The sequence below is a fragment of the Triturus cristatus genome, chromosome 10, assembly GCF_964204655.1.
Source record: "Triturus cristatus chromosome 10, aTriCri1.1, whole genome shotgun sequence".
NCBI lineage: Eukaryota > Metazoa > Chordata > Amphibia > Caudata > Salamandridae > Triturus > Triturus cristatus.
Genome location: NC_140593.1, coordinates 725,128,588 through 725,153,348, shown reverse-complemented (window position 1 = coordinate 725,153,348; position 24,761 = coordinate 725,128,588). Strand labels below are relative to the sequence as shown.

The following is a 24,761-nucleotide window of genomic DNA, read 5'->3' as shown; positions in this document are numbered from 1 at the left end:
TTACTCTTGGATTTGTTTTTTCTCCTCTTCAAATCTCAAGCAGATACTCTCCTGCTGCAGCTCCAATGTCAGTGGAGGTTCTGGTTCCGCTTATTCCTCCTCACTCTGAGTAAAATTCTATAGATCTTTAGAGAGTCATCAAACTCTCTTCTTATGAATGAGGGCTTCCAGTTTGGTCTCATCATGTCTCAATCCAGAGGTGTTTTTGTTCAACAGAGTTTTAACTCTTTGCTTCACTTCTTTGAGGTCTATGTCAATTGGCTTTTCTGTGCCAATAGTGAACCATTCTTCGTCATCTATGTTAAACCAATCTTGGAGGTGGTTGTCAAGCCCTTCTTATGTACCGGTGTTAAGCAGGTTTTCGAGGTCAGTGTCGAGGCATTTTTCCTTGATGCTGCTTTTGCATGCTTCGAGTCAAAGCTAGTCTGCCACTGAATGCCCTTGGTGTTGTCTTGCATTTTGTGTTGCTGTCCCAAGGCATCTTTTTGTGCCTTTTTTCTGACGGGATCTTGATTACTTCTTAAAGTTCTTCTTCTCAGGCCTCTTCAGTTTTCTCAAGTGGGTCTTCTTCCTCATTCGATAAACAAAATTCTCTTAAACTCCTGCTTTCCCTGAGGATGGGGTAATGTGCCCACATTTGCCTCCGTCTTGCTCTGATTGTTTCTTGCAAAAAGTCTGCATACTTTGAGCAGACTTCTGAACAACGGTCCTTTGTAAGACAGGCTGTCCTTCGGTGCGTATTTGTGAGAGCAATTCACACAAAATCTAAAGGGGGTGTGCGCCATACTCCTTATTTATTCTCCAACCCATGGGGTTTTGATGGCTTCTCACCTCTTCCCTGTTCTCCTGTGTTTTCTCCTTACCAAAACGACGTTTGTTGTGATCCCTGTGATTTGAGAGTATTCTCTGTTTTCGTTGATGAAAATGATCTTCAGTGATGCAGCTCCTTCCCGAACTCTGGAACTCTGCCCTTTGCTTGCAGACCCAATGGCAGAAAAAAAGAATCCGAAGAAGATGACTAAGATGGTGTCTACGTTGAAGGGTTACCAGAGGATGCATCTAATGTCACAGAAGGAGGGACATGGCACCAAATGGTTGAAGACTTGACGAGGCATGTGGAAGTGGTGGAGAGGAGAGATGAGACTACAAAAGAAAATTCCGAAACCAACCACTAGAGGGTGGAATAATGCATTACATGTGAATCCAGAAAAGATTTGCGTAGAAAAAATTGGGATCGCAATGAGTGAGCAAAAACAGAATTTGTACTCTGAGTATTCAAGTTTTCTCATGGTATTTTCATTTCAAGCAAAGGCAGGCCATCTAAATTGTATCGTTTCTTACCAGTCTATATAGTTTTGCACCTTGAAGAATTTTCTGGCTTCACATGCTGTGCATTATTCAGCCATCTAGTGGTTCGGTCCGGAATTGTTGTATTTACTTGTTTTTAGTTTCTTGTTGGTGGGCGTCGACATACCATCATTTGGTGTCCCCTTGAGAATTAGTCTTGCTTCCTCTTGAAGGGCCAACGTTTGATCGCCATCTTCCAATTCATTATTCTTTCTACCCGCTTATCTTCTTTGGTGGAGGAGGGTGCGTTCGCTAGTGAATCCAGAAAATTCTTCAAGTTGCAAAACTACACCGACAGGTAAGCTATACGTTTTGCAGCGTGAATCTTTTCTGGATTCACATGCTGTGCATAGAATTGTATTGTTTGTGCTATCCATCTTGCAATTGTGTTCTTGGTCACTGGTTTCCTAAGGAAACTGTTTGCAAATGATACAAAGTTGTTTTGTCTTTCTGTATTCTTTTGTTCTTTCAAAGTAATACATCACTGCTCTTCTAGCATCTTAGTGTGTAATGCTTTTTCTGCCTGCATCTTTGGTTTTGGGAAGAAACTTGGTATCTGTCTGGTGTGATGTATGTGGAATTGTGATATCACCTTTGGCATGAAGTGTTAATCTGTTTTCATGACTATTCTGTCATTATGTATTTGGAAGTAGGGTTCCTGTAACGTTCGTGCCTGCAATTCACTCTATGTAATGATGTTATTGTAACTAAAAATGCAGTTTTTAATGTGAGCATTTGTGGTGTGGCCTTGTGGAGCGGCTCAAATGGTGCTTTTATTAGCTGAGCGTGTACCATATTTAAGATTTCATGGAGGTGCCGGCACCCTCTTTTGGGTGGGGGCGGGGGATACATTTTGGCTCCATCTAGGAACCTTTTGACCACCTGTGAAGTGAAGAACCTCTTTCCTGTGTGGCCCCGTGTATATGCTAAAATTGCTGCTAGGTGAACCTTTAGCAATGGATAGGTTAGCTTACTGTGCAGTAGATGTGTTAAGTACTTTAGCTCTGTACTTTGTGTGAAGTCCTTCTTTGAGGCACCATAGAGAGTATCTTTTCCATTTTGCCATATAACATTTCCTAGTGGCCGGCTTTCTTGCCTCCCTTAGGATTGCCATTGCGCCTTCTGGTAGCTTTAGGTGCCCAAACTCCAAGTCCTCAGGAGCCATGCTGCGAGGCTTAAGGTTTCCAGTTATGGGTGGAGCACCATTCACTTTTACATAGTTAACAAGTCCTGTCTGTTTGGCAATTTGTGAATTGTATCTTGAGATACCTATTTCTGAGAACCAGGTCTGTCTCGCCCATTGCAGGGCAATGTGAATCCTCTTCATGTGGCTGATCTTGCACTTGTTAATCACTCTGTGAAATAGTGGTATCAGGAGGGGGAGGGGGGTAGGATGCAAGTATCCCTGACCAGTCTATCCATAGCGCATTCCCTAGGGACTGTTAGCATGGTTGAAGCTTGGCATTGCATGGTGTTGCGAAGAGGTTGATTTCTGGAGTCCCCAATTTGTGAAAGATCTTCTTGAGTTCTGATTGATTCAGTTCCCACTTGTGGGACCAAGAAGCTTGCCTGCTTAGTCTGTCCGCTTCTACATAGTCCTTCCCTGGTAGGTGTATTGCTACCATGTTTATCTTCCGTAGGGTTGCACATCTCCACAGTTGCTGTGCTAGAGTTGAAAGTGGAACTGCCTCTGTTCCCCCTTGTTTGTTTATGTAGAACATGGTGGTTGGGTTGTCTGTATCAGAATTGTCTTCCCATAGAGCTCTTTCTGAAAGGCTTTTAAGGTAAGGAACACTGTTTTTAATTCCAGGATTTTGATCTGTTGTATTGCATCCTGCTCTGTTCACAATCCCCTTACTTTGAGGTTGTTCATGTGAGCTCCCCATCCTATCTGGGAGGCATCTGTAGTTATGGTCACCGTTAGTGTTGGTATTGTAAAAAGTCTCCCTTGTGATATGTTTGTCTTGTTCAATCATGCTTTCTCCTTCTGTATCCTTTGTGTGACAACCACTACATCTTCCCAGTTGCTTGTGACTATTGTGCTTAAAGCCATTCTGGGAATGGTCTTGTGTATGCGAATGTTGGGGATTAAGTGAATTCATGAGGCCATCATCCCAAGCAGCTTCCCCACTGTCAGAGCTTGCCCCATCCGGTATAGCTGTGTTTCCTTCTGTAGAGCTGTTGTTTGTTTTTCGTTTGGGAACACCATCCCGAAGACCGCACTTATTTTTGCTCCCAAGAACACCTTTACTTGATCTGGCTCAGGGAAGACTTCTCCTTGTGTATGAAGAAACCGAGCTGGTCTAGTGAACGCATTATTTGATGCATATGCCCTGCCTTCTCAGGTAAGCAACCAATGCTGCTAGGCACTTTGTGAATACCCCTTGGTGCAAACTTTAAACCGAATGCTAGCACTCTGAATTGCTAGTGTGTGTTGTTGAACACAAATCTTAAGAATGCTTTGCGCTTGTTGTTCATGGGGATGTGCAAATATGAGTCCTTTAAGCCTGCGGTGGCCATGTAGTCCCCTTTTTGTAGCTGTGGTATCACTTCCTGCAGGTTGTTATCTTGAGCCTTTATACATTTGTTGAGAAACCACAGATCTAAGATAGAACGCAGCGTTGGGTCTATCTTTGGAGTTAGGAAGTATGTGGAGTAATTGCCCCAGTTTATTTCTTTGTGTGGCACTAGCTCTATAGTTGCCTTTGACCGAAGTACTTGTACTTCTTGGAGTAGCTGAGTATTTTCCCCTTTTGAATGTACCTTCATCCTTAAGGCCTCTGGAGGTGGTTTGATTAGTTCTATGCAATAACCGTACTGCATTATGTTCAATATAGATTCATTTGTCTGAAGGTATCTTTCTCCATTTGTGGAGGAATTTTTTTAGCCTGCCTCCTACTGGTGTAGAATGGTGGAGGAACTGGTTGTTTCTCTTTTGCCATCTTGCTCCCTTTGTGGGCACACTCCCTGATTTTTCTTGGGTGTGTATATTGTGTTTTGAGTGCAAACATTTGGTTGTTGTGAGCCCTCCCCACCTTTGCGGGAGGCCTCTTGTACGGGGGGAGTCCTCAAAAGGACTATCTTTCTTGCTGGTATTGCCAACCTTGTTGCTGTCCCTGTTGTTGCATTTGGTTTCCCCCTTGGCAAGCCTGTTGATATGTTTGATGCTCGGTTGTGGGGTGATGGTTTCCCCCTAACCATCTTGAGGAGGTGGCTCCTCTTCGCATGCCACCTCTGAATTGTAGAGCACCCGTAGATCTTGCTGTCTCAGTCTCCTTTTTTAATTGGTTTAGCGTGTTGTCCACCGCACTTCCAAAGAGCAGTTCTCCATCGAAAGGAGCATTCAGTATGTTGTGTTGCACCTTTGGTTTGAATCCTTAGATTCGTAGCCATGAATGTCTTCTTCTGTGATACCGATCTTCATTTGCCTGCTTGATGTTTCTGCGGCATCTAGGGATGATTTTAAGCAGGTATTTGCTATATTCTTCCCCTCCTCTATAAAGTGGCTTGCTCTCTTTTGGCATTGTTCTGGAAGGTGCTTTAGTAGCTCAGCTATTTCCTACCAGTGCTGGTATGTGTGTCGGTTGAGCAACGCATTAGAATTGGCGATGCGCCAATGGTTCGCCGCACTGCTCTCGACCTTTCTGCCCATAAGGTCCATTCTCTTGCTATCCTTTTATGGTGGTGGCCCAATAGTTCATGGTACATTAGCCCTCTTCCTGGCTGTGGCTGTTATGATTGAGTCAGCAGGCCCCGACCGCTTGATGTAATTAGGATCTTTGGAGGAGTGTTTGTATTTTTTCTCCCCTCTAGGTGTGACTGCCTTAGATGTGGTAGGCTCCTTAAATGCCTCCTTTCCCTGGTCTAGCATACTTGGCAGCAAAGGAAGTAATTGGTTCCTTAATTGTGTAGGCATTGGAGTTTCCAGCAAATAACATGACTGGGGTTTTTCTTCCTCTAGTTGTACTCCATGGGTATCTGCTGCCTTTTTAATGACTTGGTTGTACATACCAGTATCATCTGGTGGAGAAGGCCTTGAAGGGTAGGTGTTGAAAGCCTCCTCTGGGGAATCTGTGTCGAGGTCTTACAATAGTAATCTTGGACCTCCCAGGTTTCTGATCCTATGCAAGTTTGTTCTTCGAAAAAACTCCTCTTCCTGCTCCTCTAGAGGTTCGGGGGTCAATGGAAGCTATAAATTCTAGACGCTTTTCTCGATTCCCATCGAGGTCTTTGGCGATATCTTGAATTGTTTCATGCTTGGTTGAAATCTTTCTTTTGCTGTAAAATACTCACCATTGCAGCTTCAAGTCTTTTCCTTTTCTTATCGACCTCCGACGCGTGTGTTTCGGTGTCAAGACTTTAAGCCTTTTTTTTTTTTCTTCACGGTAGAGGGCGCCTTGATTTTGGATGCTGGCGGCGGGCCATGTTTATCAGATTTCAACCTCTTGTTTCGACGTTGATGCATCCTTCCATTCCTTGACGTCTCTTGACTTCTTGGATCTTTTGAGGGTCTTTGCCATTACGGAGTCCTTGTTTAAGGATTATACAGTATGTTTTTCTCCAACGCAACTGCGGACGTCGAGTGCTTTGACTCCGAGGCCCTTGAGTCTGTCTTTTGAGACTCGTACAGTTTCTTCAAGCACAATGGTTATCTTACCTCTCAAAGCTTTCTTTTCGATCTCGAAGACTTCGATGTCCATCTCTGTGTCGCCTTCTGGCCCTTCTGCGACATTGTCCTTCTCCTCGCTGGAGAGGCCCAGGTCCCGTAGCAATGGTACGGTGCTCTGCCCCTGCATGTTATAGCTTGCTATTCTCTGTCTCTCCCTTACTCTCAGGGTCTTCCGGTTGACTGCCGGACACACGTTGCAATCTTCACTTCGGTGATCTACCGGTAAGCAGAGGTTGCAGACTGGATGTTGGTCCTTCTGGGTGAACTAGTGATGGCAATTCTGGCAAAACTTTAATGGTGTTTTGTCTATCACCACGCACAGGGAGCCCCCTGCACGCATATTGTTTTCCGGTCGTCAATGAGGTTCTTTCCCTCTCAGCACCCTCCGGCACCTTGATTCGATGTCCGGTACCTTGAATCACCGTACTGTAGATTTTCGAAGATTTTTACCTGATTTTCATGGATTCTTCTCTCCAAAGTTTGGAGCTCCTTACGCATCAATCCAGACCTAACTGTGGGAAAAAAGAATCTGAAGAGGGCGACCAAAGGTGGGAGCCCCCAGGAGGAAGCACGACAACATCACAAGGGGACATCAAATGGTGGCAGGTTGACGCCCAACAAGAAGAGGGGGGAAAAAAAAGGAAAATCAACACTTCTGGACCAAACCACTAGATGGCAGAATAATGCACAGCATGTGAATCCAGAAAAGATTCACGCTGCAAAAGTTGGCACTACACACATTATATAAGCTTATTGGAATTAATCTATAATCAAAGTTAGAAATTCAGTTCACAGCAGTGATCATATATTAGCATTCAATAATTAACTAAACAGGAGAAACAGGGCACCGAATGTGTGAGTGTTAATAGTCACATGTAAGGTACTGCCAGGGAAGGGAGCACTGGTAATAGCACAAAATGAACTATTGGAGAAGGGCTTCAATAACTCAATGGAGGAAGAGTTAACGAGGAAGAGCCATTACCCAAGGAGATCTGGAAATATGAAGAGTTCCATACAAGAGAAAACTGGGAATATGAAGGTAGAGCTGTCCACAGCGACAGAAGTGCTGGGAAGGTAAAACCACTGAAGTGAGGCTGTTAAATATTAACGTGGGGTGAACTGGGACTCTGAAGAGCTTAATATATAAGACATACAGGAACAGGAGGGTTTTACTGTCCATGAGGCGAGACGTTCTAGACAATAGAGGATTGAACGCAGGGATGAAAAAGTGACCACCTGCTTCAGAACAACACGCAAGCTTGTGCAACACATATTCTGCAACAGTGACATAATTTTCCCCGCCGTCTAACTGCACTGCAAGGGTGACATACACCCTTCAGGCCACACACTCATTTCATCCTGCCCCTCTCCCCTTTCAGTGCACTGACGATATCACTCTGCTCAACGTGACGTACCCCGGAGGGGCGTTCTTCTCCTTCGGTTCCACAAACTCTTTGCCCATCTTCAGTTTCTCCCATTCCTCCTTCAGAGTACGAATCTTGCGTGGATTAATGTTGCCACGGTTGGGGTTATCTTTCTTCTCTCTCTAAAACATTAAATGGGACAATAAACACTTTACAAATCAAATATTGTACTTGCACTGTAAGCATCTATTAGTAGTGTGTAGTGTATTAGATTCACAAGCTTTGCATACTCCAGTCAACTGGTGCTGGGCTCTGACATTACAAGTTATTTCTCTTCGATGAAGTTTCAAGTCACAGATGTAGAGGGTCTCTTTCCTTAGCCCACATTGCACATGGTTTCCGCTCACACCCCAGATTATTCTCCATTCATAAGGGTGGATGAGCGAACTTAATGTAGTGATTAAAGATTTATGTATATGTAAATATATGCCCTGTGGATTTTATCTGTTGAGTGATAAAGGAAACACATGCCATCATTGCCCACTTATGGGGCGGAGAGAGGGTCCCTGTAAATATACAGCACATCATGCTGATAACAGATGCTTACAGAATAAGTAACATTCTGTTCGTAGCATGTGTGGTATAGATGTTCTTAATACTTTTTGTCCAGCCACAGCTTGTTGGCAGGTAATATATTCACACAGTTGCGTTTAGTCAACATGTGTGGTGTTGACAGTGTTGCTGGCTTGCATATGTCAGCTAGGGGAATGTTACCCCAAAAAAGTCATGGTAGCCAGCTTCTTCCATGTAGTGCACTCTAGGAGGTTCCGAAAGCACTTGCTTACCTTTTAGCATAACTGGTCTGGATGCGTTTTACAATGCAGTCTTGCAATACCCACTTTGGAAATTGCTTGTCCTTTCTGTGGTGTTGCATAGGCAACAAAACGCGAACTAGTTTTGTTCTGTCAGTACAGTACGTGTGCTCTCAATATCTAATGTGTGCGTAAAACTCTCTCTGCAACAGAGGCAGGTTTTAGGGAGAAAATTGGAAACTCGATATACGGATTCAAGCAGAAAGGAGAAAGCCCTTTGTGTAAAAAAGAGTTACTCCACAGGACAATTCTGTCTCTATGTTCTTGGTAGCTATTTTGTCTAAGATGAGTTTGCGAGTTACATGCACTCATTATTCAAGTAGACTACTTTCCATGAAAGAAACAGAAAGTCCACTGAATGCAGTGATTTAAAAGGTGGTTGTGTGAGGGAGGTGAAGACTACATTTAAATTTCACACAGGTGCTGGAGATGTTTTAGGGGGTATAGCCCTTTTAAGACACCCAATAAAGGCTTTGATTACTGGAATTGTAAAAAAGGAATAGAGTGCTCTTTTGCATTAATGCAGCTACTGCTATGTTAAGTCATGTAGAGATGTACGCCAATCCTTCTTTTTGAAAATGTATAAGGTAGAAAACGATGTCCTGAACAGTTACTTTTACAAGGTCTAATTGATTTGCAAGACAGTAATAACTAAAGCACTTTCATTTGGCTGCGTAGCACACTCTTTTGGTAGGGCTGCGTGCTTCGTACAGAAGAGCCGTACACTCATCTGGAAGATACAAGTATTCGAACTCTAAGATCCCGGGGGGCAAATTGTAAGATTCAGCTTCCTGGGGTAGGGATTATATTATTAGCTTCTGGTTTTGAGTGAGATGGTCCGATCTGATGGCAAGTCTCTCATGTGGGGACATGGATATGTCTAATGGGGCTCAGTTCCATGTTTGTCTGCCCCATTTTGGGGCCACTAGAATGAGCGTTATAGGGACTGACTTGCCTGCATCTTTCTGACCATATATGGGATGAGTAGGAAAACTGGAAGAGCATACGTAAATATCCCTGACTAGTTAATCTATTGTGAATTGCTGATAGACTCTGGCTGTGGTTAACTGGAAGCAACACTCTGGCATTTTGTGTTTTCATGTTTGGTGAAAAGATCAACTGTTGAAGATCCCCCCCCCCCACTTGTGAAAGTACTGGTGAAAGACTTGGTTAGAGTCCCACTCGTATACTTGTTGATGTGTCTTGCTCAGCATGTCCGCTAACTCTTTGGAGATGTTGTGCTAGGAGGTCTGTGTTGTGACGGACAGCTCCGTTCCAAATATGTTGAGCTAAAGAGGACAGCACAAGTGATTGTGTGCCTCCCTGTTTTTATATGTAGTGAATTGCAGTCATACTGTTGGTCCTTATATAAACTACCTTGTTCCGTACAAGTGGATAGAAGGCTTTGGGAGCCAGCGAAAATGTTAGGAGTTTGAGGTAGTTGATGTGCTTTGTCTGCTGAAGAGAATTGCACATGCCTTGTACAGTTATATTACCCAAATGGGGGCCTCATCCTATGAGCGAAACGTCAGTGGTAACCGTCACCTGCGGAAACAGATTGCTGGGCTTTCACCAGTGCAGAGACCGCGGATTACTGGCCTTTATCAACACTATGGGCCAGATGTATCAAAGGTTTTATCCCATTATGTGTCTATAGGAAAATTTGTATGAACATATGCAACTATATCTATTAGCAGACCTTCCACTTGTGACCATTGACAAACAAGGCACTGCTGGAGACTATGCATGTGTAACCTGGTGTGCGGTACAATTGCAATGCATGATGCCATCATACCGAGCAGGTTTACTACAGTTATTGACATTGGGCAAGTAAACTGAAAAAGAGGCAGCAGCTATGGAAACACCACCACCCTCAGTTTATAGGTGTAAGCTTTCCCCCATGAAACCATGTAATACTAATCCTAGGAAGTGTTGGAATTTCTGAGATTGTAGACAGGGTTTCTTTATACGGACTGTAAACTCTAGGTGTTGTAAGAGATGGAGTAGGTTTGAGTGTGTGCAACGCAGTTTTGCCAGCTGCTCTTGATCGGCCATTCGTCTAGATAAGGAAATATGTTGTCACCCTCCCATCAGAGGTGAGTGGCCACAACAGTGAGAAATTTGGTAACAATGTGGGCTGTTGTGATCCCGAAGGCAAGTACTGTGAACTGGCACTGTTGACCACTTACCATATACCGGGGATATCACAATTTGCTGATGAATAGAGATGGGGAAACTAGGCATTCTTGAGGTTTAATGTTGCAAAGAAGTCTCTTTTGTGGAGCATCAGTATGACATCCTTTAAGGTTGTCATTTGAAAATGCTCTGACAATATGAACAGGTTGAGCTGCCCAAGGTCTAGTATGAGCTGCAGGCTCCCGTCCTAATTGGGGATGAGGATGTACATGGAGTATATACTGTATTCCCACTGATGTGAGAGTACTGGTTCTCTGGCCCCAATTTGAAGTAAGGATTGAACTTCCTCTTTGAGAAGGGTGAAATGACGTTGAGTGACTACCCTTTGCTTTTGTGGTATTTTGCGAGGTGGTGCAGAATTCAAGGCAATAGCCCTTTTTTAACTATTGCAATCCCCTATTAATCTGGGGTGACTTCAATTCAGCGAGGAAGGAAAACCTTTTATCTGTCCAGTCCAACTGGTGTTGGGTTAGGTGGTCTTGGCTAGTTTGCGTTTAGTGCTGTGGACCCTGCAATATCCCTGCCTGCTAATCCCCTAGTCTTCTGAAAATTATGGATGGCCTGTTGGCTTTGATATGCTTGTGTCTGGGAATGAGAACCACTGCATTGTTTTGGTAAACCCGCTGGAGGGCCCCTTGAGGTGGCTGTTTGTAATGCTCTCACTGAGTTGGTAATCTCTGTAGCCTTCAAGTTTTCTCTAATCTTTAATTCACCTAGGGAGCAACAGATGTTCTACACCGAATGGCATGTTAAGAAGGTGTTATTGTACCTCTGGTTTGAAACCCGATACATTGAACTAAATATGCCTCCAGAGCTGCATGCTGGTATTTACACCCAATGAGGCAGAGTTTGCGGTGTCAGTGCTCAGCCCATTCTGGTGTTGGAAAATACTTTCCCTTCAGCCATGTGCTTCTTGTTGCGTTTTCTATATGCCTCAGGAAGATGTATTAATGTCTCCCTATCTTCCCAATGTAATCTGTCATATATTGACAGCAACGCTACAGAGTTGGTAATGCTCCAGTGGGTTGGGGTAACTACCACAGTATCTATGCGCTTCCTTTCTTTATCTGGGCGTGGACCATCCCCAGTGGTTTGTGCTGACTCTTTCTAGCTGTATATAGAGTATGGTGGAACCTGTGACCTGATGTAAATAGGGTCTTCTGCGGACACCTAGAATATTCAGGCGTAACCATCCTGGCCCTGAGCAGGTCTTTAAAGTTGTCAGGGGCTGGCTGATTTCATCAGATACTTAAACATAGATAAAAACTGAATGCTGCCATCAGTTTTTGAGAGGTCTTTACTAGGAAATGGTCTTCCTTGGAGGCAAGATGGCGTCTGACTAGTGGCAGTAGAGAACGCTCCCGATGCCAAAAACGAAATGAGGCTTTAAATGGTGTATTAAGGCTACATACCCCATGGAAGCAGCCCCCAGCGCAGGCGATCTTGTGTCAGCGGCCGAGGGGTTGATCTATGAACTTCTGGCGGCGGCAGCGGCATTGTTTGCAGAGCTCCGAGAATGGAGAGCCGGGTTGGGAGCCAGGCTGATATCGGACGCAGATAGAGGAACAAGCGTAGCGGGCAGTGAAGAGAGCAGAGTCAGCGAAGCTGAGAACGGCGAGAGAGACGGGACTGCTGCCATTGCTGCCATTGTTGTAGGAGCCAGGTGGGCAAGCAGAGCACCGAGAGATCGGCAATACAGCTCGCGGAGTGCATCTCCAGGAGAGGAGCTTGCAGGCAGTGTATTCGAATCAGTGTTTCTTTCGAGAAACTCAAGAACAACCAGCGGCACCCCTAGCAACACTTCCAGGATGCCGCCAAAAGTAACGCGAGGAGGGAAAGGAAGAGTCCCGGATGCAGAACAGATAAGTAATAAACTACTTGCACCCCAGAAGGACGTGGAGAAAGTTAAGACTATTGAGGATGCTGAAAATGGAGAGAAACCTCCAGGTGAGAGCGGGGGTGCAACATTAAACATGGGGACCTGGAGTAACATTAGGGGAAAGAAAGTTTGGGTGCCAGGCTCAGTCTCAGGCTCGGAGACCCTGACAAGTACTATTCATATGGCCCGGGCTGCAAATCCTGGTGGAAATATAGGAGGCACTAAATCCATCACGGGGTATTTTTCCCCTGTCAGCCAAGACACTACAGCTAATATAGCCAATGTAGTTAATACAAACGACAAAACCGTGCTGGCCCTGGAAAAGAGAAAGAGGGAAAAAAACACGGCTGCCCGCAAGGGTAAAGCAGATACGCAAGAAAATGAACGAAAGGCCCCTGAGACGCAAGACATTAACTTTGAGGCGCAGTGGGGAGAGATTATGGATGGTCGTGAAATTGAAGAAGAGCTTGATAAGGGAAGCACAGAGTTGAACCCAGTGGTTTCTTTAGATCAAGTACAAGGCCGAGCAGGCCTCCTTGGAGCTGAGGTAGCAGGATCAGAGATGATTAGTGCGGAGAGTATAACAGGCACGCCAAATATAGAAGTATTATTAACTAAGAATCTGATTCTGGGGGCTGTCGCAAGCAGTGGCCCCAGTGGCACAGAGGATAATATAGATGCAGCTGACAATTTCTTCTCAGTGACTGATGGGTCTGAAGATATTCTATCAGCGCTAGAAAAAAGCGATGAGGAGGCCTCTACAGACGCCAGTCTTGGTCTTAGCTCAGGGAGTAGCAGAGTCTCCCTTAAAGAAAAGGATATAGCCGTTAGAAAAAAGAGGCTCTCAAAACGACAAAGAGATACAGTCACAGGAAAAAGCGTCTAGCGGGCAAAGGCGTGTAAGCGGAGGGGGTAGCGCAAAAAATCTAAAATGGGATTACTCAGCCACCCAGGAGGTTTATCCGGAACCACCGATGCAGGGGGGTGTCGGAGAGCCAGAAATGGAAGCTCCTCCGCTGCAGTTGATATTAAATTCGATAAAACAACTCCAAGAGGCAACAAAGATTGAGGGGAGGAAAAATCGGCTCGCAACCAGGAGTCTGCAAGGCTCAATTAAAAGAATAGCCAAAATCTGCTCAGACACAAAAACTAAGGTATCCCATCTAGAGGACCGTATCAGCACCATGGAAGATCGACATGCAGAAGATACTGCCAAGGCGAAAGGACACGATCAGCAACTCTCTGACATCCAATGGAAATTGGAAGACTTAGAAAACCGCCAACGGCAGAATAATCTAAGAGTTCTAGGTATTGAAGAGGGAAAGGCAGGGAATGATGTGAGAGCCTATGTATTGAAGATGTTGAAAGGAGCCTTTCCTGAACTGAGTCATTGGGACTGGGAGAAGGAAGTCCAAAGAGTACATCGATTCCCATTGATGATGAAGAGGAAAGAGACACAGGCTCGGGCTCAGGGAGGTAACCAGAGACCACAGAGACCAAGAGCTATATTGATATTTTTTGGAAACTTCTTATTAAGGGAGGAAGTGTATGCCAAAGCCCGTCCCAACTCTAAATGCTCGTTCGATGGCCAATCTCTCTTTACAACCCCTGATTATTGTCATACAACAGTGGAAAGGAGATGGAGACTGAGAGAGTTGCTAGATCCATGCCATCAAATGGGATTGCAGGCTTATTTGATGAACCCTGCCAGGTTGAAGATTATATATAAAAACACGGTTAGAGTATTCACTTCTGAAGTACAAGCAAAGGCGTATATGGATACATTAAAAAAAGATTAGTACCACTGCCTGAAGGAGGAAATATAAGAAATATTATGGGCCTCTTGGCCATGTAGATCTATTTTAGATATTGGTGATGGGGCGAAAGGCGACAGCACAATGGATCTTGGAGACTGTATGAAGAGGGGGAAAGAATATCCGGCAGGACAAAAAAAAAAAAAGGGGGTAGAAAATGAAGGAGGGGTATAATAACAGAAGAAGAAACGGACGATATTGTTGTATAATGCACCAAAAAAAAAAAAGTTAAAGGATTTTAGGCTTAGGGAGGCTGACAGTCAGACTCCATCACAGAGACCTATTGGTCTGCTTGCCTCACTGGGTGGAGGGGAGGGAGGGAGGGGCTACCCTATGGGGGCCCCGTAGGAAGGGTGGGATAGGGGGGGGTCTAGGGGGAGAAAAGAGAGAGGAAAAACGACATCATCATCAAGAAACTATACAGAAGGAGGAAGGAGGGGATTAAGTGGGAAAAGGGGAAAAAAATCAAACTTTATGCGGATAGTCACAATCAATATAAGCGGTCTGAACGATGCTAAAAAACGGAGAGAGCTGAAAGAATACTTTAGGGCAATACACGCCGATATTGTATGTGTACAGGAGACACATATTGAGATATCTCAAATTCCTGCTAGAGCAACTAGGGTATCAACTCCTAATATGTACAACGCAAGGGTTTAGGACACGGGGGGTGGCTGTATTAGCACGGGGCGGCATGGTGACAGTAAAAAAAAAAGAAGGCAGATCCCCATGGTCGATTGGTCATAATAGAATGCAAGGTGCAAGAGTTTGTCTTTTCACTATGCTCCATCTATGCTCCAACAGTCGATGATCCAGAGGCCTTAGATCATATTAACGCACAATTGACAAACTGGCCTATGCCGATTTATAGTTTGTGGAGACTTGAATATTAACGGCTTACATGGTCTGTGGAAAAATGATCCAACTAGATTTACAGGTCGAAAAAAGAAAAGTCATAGGGCACTAATACAGATGATGCAGGATAACGGGCTGATGGATATATGGGAACAGCAAAATATTGGGGGAGGGGGAAGCACCTATTATTCTGCGCCGCACAAATCTTTAGCTAGATTGGACTATTTTCTGGTATCACCAGTATTGACGACGATCTCTAAGGTTAGAAAATTGCCACGGGTGGTTTCAGACCATAGTCCTCTGATATTAGATATTGCTATCTCAAATCAACAAAAAGAGAGATCTAGCTGGACCTTCGAGAGAGCTCTGCTGCTTGATCCTAAGTATGTTACCCAGATGGATAGCTGGCTAAAAGAATATTTAAAGGTAAACAGAGGATCTGCTTCCCCCAGAATAGTTTGGGATGCTATGAAGGCTGGCATAAGGGGGGAGACTATCAGTTTTACATTAAAACAAAATAAACTAGAGAAAGAAGAAATGGAGGGCAAACAGAGATCAGTCGCTGCTGTTGAAGAAGAATTAATTAAAGCAATTGAGGCCAGGCAAGAGGTCGCTGGAATACTACAAAGGGTGGCAATAGCAAAGGCAGCAGTGGGTGAGTTGCTCGCAGTCAAAGCGGCTGGAAAATATTTGGCGTGGAAACGGGACCAATACGAGTTTAGCGAACAGATAGGGCGTATTTTAGCTATTAGGACACGACAGGCGGCCACTAAAGGAGAAATTTTACAGGTCAATTCCGTGGCAGGGATAGCAGCTACAACACCAAGGGGGATATGCTCTATTTTCCAAGAGTTTTATCAGAATTTATATAATCCTGAAAGTGGCGCTGCAGGTGGTGAAATAGAGAATTACTTAGAAAGTGCGCTAATAGAGAAATTGACAATGGAGGATAGAGCGGAATTGGAAATCAATTTCTCGATAGAAGTACGGGCAGCAATTAAAGATTTACCTGCTGGGAAAGCTGTGGGTCCTGATCTTATACCGCTTGAATTTTATAAAAAATTCCTCCCTAGTATAGAAGAGGATCTCTATCAATTAATGGTAGCTACACAAAGAGGGGAGACACCTCCCGAGTCATGGGGGGAAGCAACTATGGTGGTATTCCTAAAAAAGAACAAAATTTCAACCGATCCCGGGTCATATAGACCTATAAGTCTGATGAACAGCGACACTAAGGTTTACTCTAAGATATTAGCTAATCGGCTAAGTGCAGTCATAGGCAAGATTATCTCTCCCCGACAGCATGGGTTTATCCCAGGTAGGGGTACAGCGGACCATATTAGAAGAGTGTGTGCATTGTTTGACGGGACGGCAACCTCACGAGACCCTATGGCTTTAATTTTGTTAGATGCTGAAAAAGCGTTTGATAGGGTCTCGTGGGGCTTCCTCTGGGCGGCTTTGGGGAAGGCAAACATAGGAGATGTCTGTATTGGGGCTCTGAGAGCTCCATATAAGAACCCCACGATAAGATTAAGGATTATGAGAGAGCAGAGCGAGACAATAAAGATTAAACGGGGTACCAGGCAAGGGTGCCCCTGCTCCCCGTTACTCTTTGCCTTCTATATAGACGCTTTCATAAGAAAGATAGAGTTAAATGAAAATATCAAGCCTGTTGTTTTGAATGGATTTGTAACAAAAATTTTAGGGTATGCCGACGACCTAGCCATAACATCTACGGATCCAGCAGCAGCGCTGTTAGAAATAGAAAGGGAAGCAATGGCTTACGGGGCGCTCTCGGGGTATAAATTAAACCAGAGCAAAACTCAAATAGTAATCAATAAAAAGGTAACGATGGTGCATCAAAGAATTACAGACTCAGCTACCTATTTAGGGATAACAATAACTTCAGATCTCTCAAAGGTAGTGGAAATGAATTTGGGGCCGGTAATAAAAAAGGCTAAAGGGGACTTAGATAGACTAAATAATCTACATTTAACAACAATTGGCAGATGCAACTTAATAAAAATGATTTTTTTGCCCAAAGTACTATATCTGTTCCGCACCATTCCACTAAAATTTAATAATAACTGGTTTTGTGAAATAGAAGGACTCACAAATCGCTTTATTTGGGCTAAAGGCAAAACGCGGCGAGCATTGAAATTTATGTCGTTACCGAGAGAGCGAGGGGGCCTGGCGGCACCTGACTATAGGGTTTATTATTGGGCGACTGTCCTGCAATATATCAGAGGGTTAGTGGGTGGAAGTATGGAGGATCGGTGGAGAGTAGGAGAGAGCGTCCCTGATATATATGAGTTATTGATTAAGGACTCTAATAAGTGGCTTCTTGCGTTTAATGAAGGTAGCTATTACAAAAAAGTCAAGTTCAAGACTCTACGCGCGGCAATGGCAGTATGGTCAACTGTCAAGTAGAAAATGAAAATGGGGAGGATGAATTATTACACCCCGTTATTTAATAATCAGCTGTTGCCAGAGGTCTTTCACGATCCAGTTATGAAGAGGTGGGATATGATGGGGGTGAAAATGATTGGTGACCTTGTGGGTATAACAGGCTTCATAACATTTGATCAAGCACAGCAGTTATATAGCTTAGACCGCAGAGACTTTTTTAAATACCTTCAAATAAGATCAGTTTTGTTAAAAAAACAGGGAGGGGATATTAACTATCGGAGAGTAGAAATCATGGAAATTCTAAGAGATAAGAAGGGCTGCTCAATATCCCAGGTATACGGGGAATTGACCAGGCATAAGGAGGACGATTGTGCAAAGGTTATAGAAAAATGGAACATTAAATTGAATTTATCTGGGAACGAGGTTGAAAAAGCGTTCAAGCTATTCAATTCAGTGTTAAGAGTAGTCACCTTACAAGTCCAGCAATATAAGACCATGTTTGAGCTCTATTACACCCCACATAGAATTGCTCAATGGGGTGGAACGACGGGAGTGGTTTGCCCAAGATGCCAGGCAGCACAGGCAGATACTATACATATGTTTGCTGCATGCCCCGCCTTGGATTTATTTAAGAACTCAATAGAGCAATTTTTGGATAGAGCACTAGGGATTAAAATTACTATAACGAAGTTATGGTCCTGGGGGTAACTAGGGATGGTGTAGAAATACCCCAATTTGAGTTTAAATATATATATAGCGATGATTTTGAGTCGACTCTGTGTCGCAACAATGTGGAAAGATCCAAATCCGCCAACATTTCAACAATGGCTATCACGATTACTAGCTGTATATGCATTAGAAAAAGCCTTGTACGATAAAAAAGGATGGAAGACCAGGCAAATGGGGAATCGGATATGGGCCCCTATTGCCTATTGGAAAGAGAGGCTTGAAAAAGATTAAAACAATGACACTCTCCGTTTTGATTGGGGGCAATCGGCTAGTTTTCCATTAATTCTTGGCCTAATCATGTCTTGTTTTTTCTTATTTTTAATTTTTTGTTTTCTTTTATTTCTTTCTTTTTGATGAAACTGCATAATGAAATGTATCATTAAATGTAATTCTTGATGATGAATTAAAAAAAAAAAAAAAAAGGAAATGGTCTTCTTCTTCCACATGGATTGAGGTATTGTGGTGTCAATCCACTCTTACAGTTACAACCTGGGGCACTTGTATCGCCTGTAGGAGAAGGTTTTTTTTTTCTTGCTGAGGCTCTATGTCATGTTCCTCAGAGGGATCAACATTGTAGTCTTCCTATAGAGTATCTCCTGTCCCTGTCGGTTGGTCATATAGTTTCCCCCTTTCTATATGGGCTGCCTGGGTCTGTGATGGAGTGAATAGACTGGTCTGAAGACTGTGGCAGTGGCAGAGGAGCAGTGGCGAGATTGGCCTAGGTGGGGGAATTGGAGGAAACATGGAGAGGGGAGTTAGCAGTGGGGGCTGCGCCAAATGTTCTGCTTGTGTCCAGGTGATTAAAGAGGTGTTTTTGTAGGGTGTCAAGCTCCTCTCCTAGTCTTTCTAGAATGGGGGACCTCAGAGGTCTCAGAGCTGGGCATTGAAAGAACTCTGTTTCGCTCTCCACTCCAACCTGGCTTGCAGTCCTTTGGCTATGTTGGTGCTGGAGTCATACGTGGTGGCGGTTTCATTTCTGAACCTATTTCTCAGCTCTCGGAAGGGCCCAAGAGCAGCAGATGGCCTACTGGTTGCTTTTTGGTTAGTACGGGATGGAAGCCCAACTCCTTCATGGGTGGTGATCCTTTGTGGCGGTTCATTCTTTTCCCTTGCCACAGATCAGTGCTCACATACCTTGCTGTCTTGTTTGTGGGCATGCATGTCTGCTTGCTGAGACTCAAAAGGGTCAAATTTTTCATTAGAAGCTACTGATAAGATTTCAGGGCATGGAGTTCTCGTCGAGACCGCTCCAGCAATTCTTCCACATCCAGGTAAAGGTGCTCCCTGCAGAAGTCTGGGGTGCCCTCTAGGGATGGATGTTGCATGCTTGTGTGGGCCCAGCATCTCTTTCTCTGATCCCGGAGCATTGACAGAAGATGCAGTCCAACTCTTTCTGGAGAAAAATCAGATGGTACAGTCTTTGCACTGGTCGGACCACGGAAATCTGGGCAGAATCGAAAGAGTTTGCTCCATCTGCCAACATTCTCTGAGGCAGAGTCCACCGTAGTTACAAAGAGTACTGGATCATGTGCAGTCGTACTGATCCAACAGGATGAATCCGATGCAAGCAAGTGTCATTTTACTGTGGTACCGATAAACCGAAGTTGTGCCCAAAGTTGCCGTGCACAATGGCAAGGTTATCAGAGCCACTGCTTTTCGCGTCCGAACAAGATGGTGGAAATTCAATCTAAGGGTGGAGCTGAGGCCCATATGCATTCTGAACTGAGATGAAACACTTACATCTTGTAACTTGAAACTTCTTTTAAGAAAAACCAACTTGTGTAATGTCTGGATACAACACTAGGTACGAGTATGCAAATTATGTTTATCTACAGCCACACATGCTACAAACCTAGCATTTTAGACAGTTACTTGAACAGGATTTTCTACAAAAAGGCTCCCCAAATGGGAGTACGTCCCACCAGAGGAAGAGAGCACAGGAGAATGGGTTAACCTGCTCTCGAACTGAGAGCAGGACCATGCCAACATGACAAGAAGGCCTGGTGCCTGCTGCTGCGGTAGAAAAGTGCATTACATGACATACACTCTATTTTCAAGCACCACACAGTGTGAGGGTATTCTCGTTCTGGAAAGTGCTTCCTCCAGCACTTAAAATTAACATGTTGGCAGAGCAAACTCTCTGTTCACACTTTTACCTGTCAAATTGTGGTGACCTTATAGTTTACTTCACTTCCACAAAGCTTCTGCAGATTATGCAAAAGAACCATCCAGTGACAAATGCCAAACAGAACACAAAGAGTGGGTTCAGGCTGTGGGAAATTGGCATGCAGTGCTGGCAGATTTCGAATTTTGCAAGCAGCTTCCTCTATGTGTCTGTGATCCAGCTGACACAGTTACCTTCATTCTGACTGACAGTCTTAGATCATGCCCCATCTTATCCTAGGCCAAAGTTAGGAATGAGATAGGACTCGACACAAGAGCACCCATGTGCAGCTGCGCTGCCAGAGCTCATAGAAAGACTGAAGAAACAACTGTATGAACAGAACATTGTAGCATTCCATTCCTAACCAAGAGACTCAACCAAAAGCTGCCTGCACCAATATGAAATGTTTGGCGTTCTATCTGTCAGCCTTTGCATACTTCAGATTGGAACATACAACTAACAATGAAATAATCTAGTCCAACAAGGTTGCCCTGGGTCGCCACCAACATTCCCAAGAGGATCTGGCAGCAGCCCAACTTTGGCAACTCATAAAATATCCACCCCCCACCCCCCCATAAGCAAGTGGGAATTACCATTTGCAGGGGGGAATATCGCAGTTTACTGCGACATGCAGCTCTAGCACTACACTGTTCGTCAGCCATTCTAATCAAGCATTATTGCGTTGCACTCTTGTGTGGTGTGAGCAGAGGATCAGATATCGCTTGCAGTGGAGCAGCTTTAACTTTACAGTGGACTAGTACTGCAGACTTTGATGCTTCTAGTTTTATAGCAAATTCACCCCTGTAATCCTACCCTCAGTTACTGATGTTACTATATGCTATCCAAGTCCCAGTGACTCATACTGCCAGTTGTATAATATTGTTCAAAGAAGCCCTGTATTGGGAATGACAGGAGCTTGGAGAGAACTGTACTTTAATTAGTAGCAAACAAGTACCCCGAAGGGTAATGAAAGAGTGCTTGTGTGGGGTGGGGTGTCTATCTCCCTTCCTTGAGCAACCAGCACTTACCAATATAGAAATATTGGCTGGTGTTAATTTTGATTTAGGAACAGTAGCCAATTTACTGCTCCTAGCTTTGTGCAGGGGTAATTTTGAGCCCGGTCAGGGTGATTCTTTGATAGTTGGCAAGCAACAGGTATTGTGGTAGAATTACTTGGAAGAAGATTGTTGGGGGAGGCTGTGAATATTTTTCCTGTAGCATCCAGTTTCCCCCAAACCTGCATGAAAGGAATTGCCTGTGGACAATGCTCTATGGATCAGTCAGCACTGAATAAGGTGTGCTTAGTTATCTTCAATATATAAAGTTAATTGTGAGGTGCCACGTCCCCCCCTTACTGCAGCTCCTTAATGATGCATACACACAATAAGACTGCATTAAGCACTTGATGAGACCTCTGCCCAGCCCACGATGGCACCAACAGAAGAACTAATGCAACAGTGACTACCAAGGAGCAGGCAGCTTTTTGGTCCAGACGATTGCAGTAGAAGGAAGGCCATGCCTTGCTGTGCAGGGCCAGTGTTCATCCCCTTACATTCGTGGAATTTGAGTTGTCATTTCCTTATTTGCTCTACTATCGAGGGATAACATCAGAAACTCTCAATCTCACAAAATGGCACTGATACTTTCACCTCCATACCCATTTACTCAAGGTCCCAAACACTTGTTCTTCTTAAACCCAATATTCTACTTATTCTTGCATAACATTCCATGCACCGATTCACATTTCACCCAGAGATTCACAGGCACAACCCTTCTGCCCTACCTGATCAAGTGTTACCCAGACACCCGCTCCTCTCCTCCAACTCATCTTTTCCACACTCTGCCCAACCTTCCTTACATGGCCCAGTCTACTTACCTTTACCTGACTTAGTGCGTCCACAGATATCTGCCTATCACCTTGCATATTTGGAACACTACTCCATATGTCACCATGGAACACAGTGTCTCTCAAACCTTGTTCTGTTGCCACCATTTCACCAGCAAAGACTTGCCCCCATTCTCCCATCTCGTCTGCAGTTTCTACAACAGGTTTCCTTCTGACCACCATCTTAATGACAAACATTTCTCCTCTGCAACATCTCACCAACTGTTTCCCAAACCTTTGCCCCTCTGTCCCCACCTCCCAGTGCGATTTTCAGACACATGCGCCTCTGCTCCCATCTCAGGCGGTGCTCATCGGTTACCCTTCTGCCCTATTTCACTCAAGCTTTCTCAAACAACTGTCACTCTTTTCATCTCTCATCAGATGTTTCTAAAATAATTACACCTTTCCTTCATCCCAGCCGGTGTTTCTCAAACTCTTGACCCTCTGCTCAACCGATGTTAAAACTTTCGTCAGTGACCTCGCCCAGTGTTTCTCACACACTTGCTCCTCTGAACCCCATATCAGCCTGTGTTTCTCATAAGGTTTCTCCTCTGCCCCAAAATTATCCTATGTTTCTCAAACACCGACCTCTCTGCTCCAATGTATCTCGAACACTTTCTCCTCTTACTCCATTTCACTAACAAACACTTGCCCTCTGCCCCCATCTCGCCTGGTGTTTCTCAAGCACTTGCTCCTCTGCTCCATCTCACGAACAAAATTGCCCCTTTAGGTCTATATCACCCAGTGTTTCTCTAACACCTGCTTCTCTGTGTCCTTTTCAGTGTTTCTGGACCAATTGCACCTCTGAACCAACCTCTCTAGGCTATTTTTTGAAACGGCTGCTCTTCTGTGCCCTTCACACCCAGTATTTCATAAACTTCTGCCTTTCCACCCATCTCACCCAGCATTTTTCAATTACATGCCCAGTTCCTCAAATGCGTCCTCAGCCACATCTTACAAACACTTGCCCCTCTTTCCCCATCACTCCCGGTGTTTCTCTAACACTGCGCCTCAGCCCCATCTCACTGACAAACACGTGCCCTTCTGACCCCATCTCACCCGGTGCTTCCGCTTCTCCTTCATGATGTCCTTGGTGTCCTGCAGCATCTGCTCCTTCCATAGATTAAAGAAGTAGGAGGAGTCAGTGTAAAACTTGAGAGCTTCCTTCCCATCATCCCTGGAAAAACAGTAGGAGAAACAGTTTAATAAATTGTTCAGGGACCCAGTGAATGACATGTAGCTCTAGCTGCAAACACAACATGTGCGTGGGTCATTGAACAAAGGACAACACAGACAGCATATACGTTGACCCATAAGTCCCTGATTAACCCCATCCTAAGAGCTGCCTGCGAAAACAGTCCTGAAACAAGGCCATATACAGGCACTTTTCACAGCCAGCTATTCATAGGACCATGGAACAATAGTTTCAGGAAAATTATGAAAAAACCGTTGACGCTAGTTCAATGATGAAGTGGAAGCCTGAGTGGATGACTAAGGGGCAATTTTGAATTCCAAAAAACAACAAAACCATTTGCATGACCCTATTACCAAGAATCGATTACCACAAGTTTTCTTTTTTTCTATGCAAGTCACTTTTTAACCCACCCCTTCTCAATGAACTAGCTATACCTTTGGATATTACATAAGTTTTAGCATGTGAAATCTTTGCATGAATTAAAACACTTAAAACATCTGAAATTATAATATTTGCCAGAACAGAGTGCATGGTACAGTGGCAAGTTATAGTTAAGTGTGGTGAGTGAGGTGACAAGAAGGTGTATGGATGTGCACAATTGATTAATTTAAAAGAGGTGCACATGTATAAATATGAGTTGTAAGTTATGACTTGTAGTAATGTGAAAGTGGTGCGTAAATGATAAATTCACTAGATATGTATGAATTTTGCATTTGTTTTGGTTGTGTAGTTTAACATGCGTTTGGCACAAATAAGATATAAAGAAGTGCAGTGAACTCGGATACCGCAGAGCGGCGTATATTGGAGTGGCACAGTGTAGTGGTGTACAGTGGGCTAGCATACAGTGGAGTGTGGTTAAGTGGATTTACGTCCTGTAAATATTGTAGAGTGTATTCACGTACACTATACAGCTGTACAGTGGGGTGCTAAATACTGGAGTGTTATACAGTGTAGGTGCATATATTTGAATATTGTGTACTGGAATAGTGTACACTGGAGTGGGGTACATTTCAGTGGTGTCCAGTGGGCTTAAGTAAAGCGGAGTGTGGTACAGTATAGTGTTGCAAAGTTTTGTGTGAAATGGAGTGGCGTATATTGGAGTGGCATGCAGTGGTGCAGAGCAGAATAGCGTACACTACAGTGGGGTACAGTGTAATATGGTACAGTGCAACAGCATATGGTGGAGTAGCATAAAGTATAGTGTGATACTTTTTAACTTTGGTAAAGGCAGTCATTAGCTATTCAGCTAATGAACTGTCATCCTTATATACCTCTGCAGTACCGTGGCTAGAGATATAACTACGTTAAACATGTAAAAATAAAAAAAAAGGAAATGACCCTACTTACCTGCCGTAACCCACAGAATCATCTGCACAGCATAAT

At 44.1% G+C, this 24,761-nt stretch overlaps 1 pseudogene; it reads right to left on the bottom strand.

Annotated features, from left to right (window-relative positions):
- Positions 1–24,761, bottom strand: part of LOC146789923 (uncharacterized) — a 154,966-nt pseudogene that overhangs the window by 77,456 nt on the left and 52,749 nt on the right.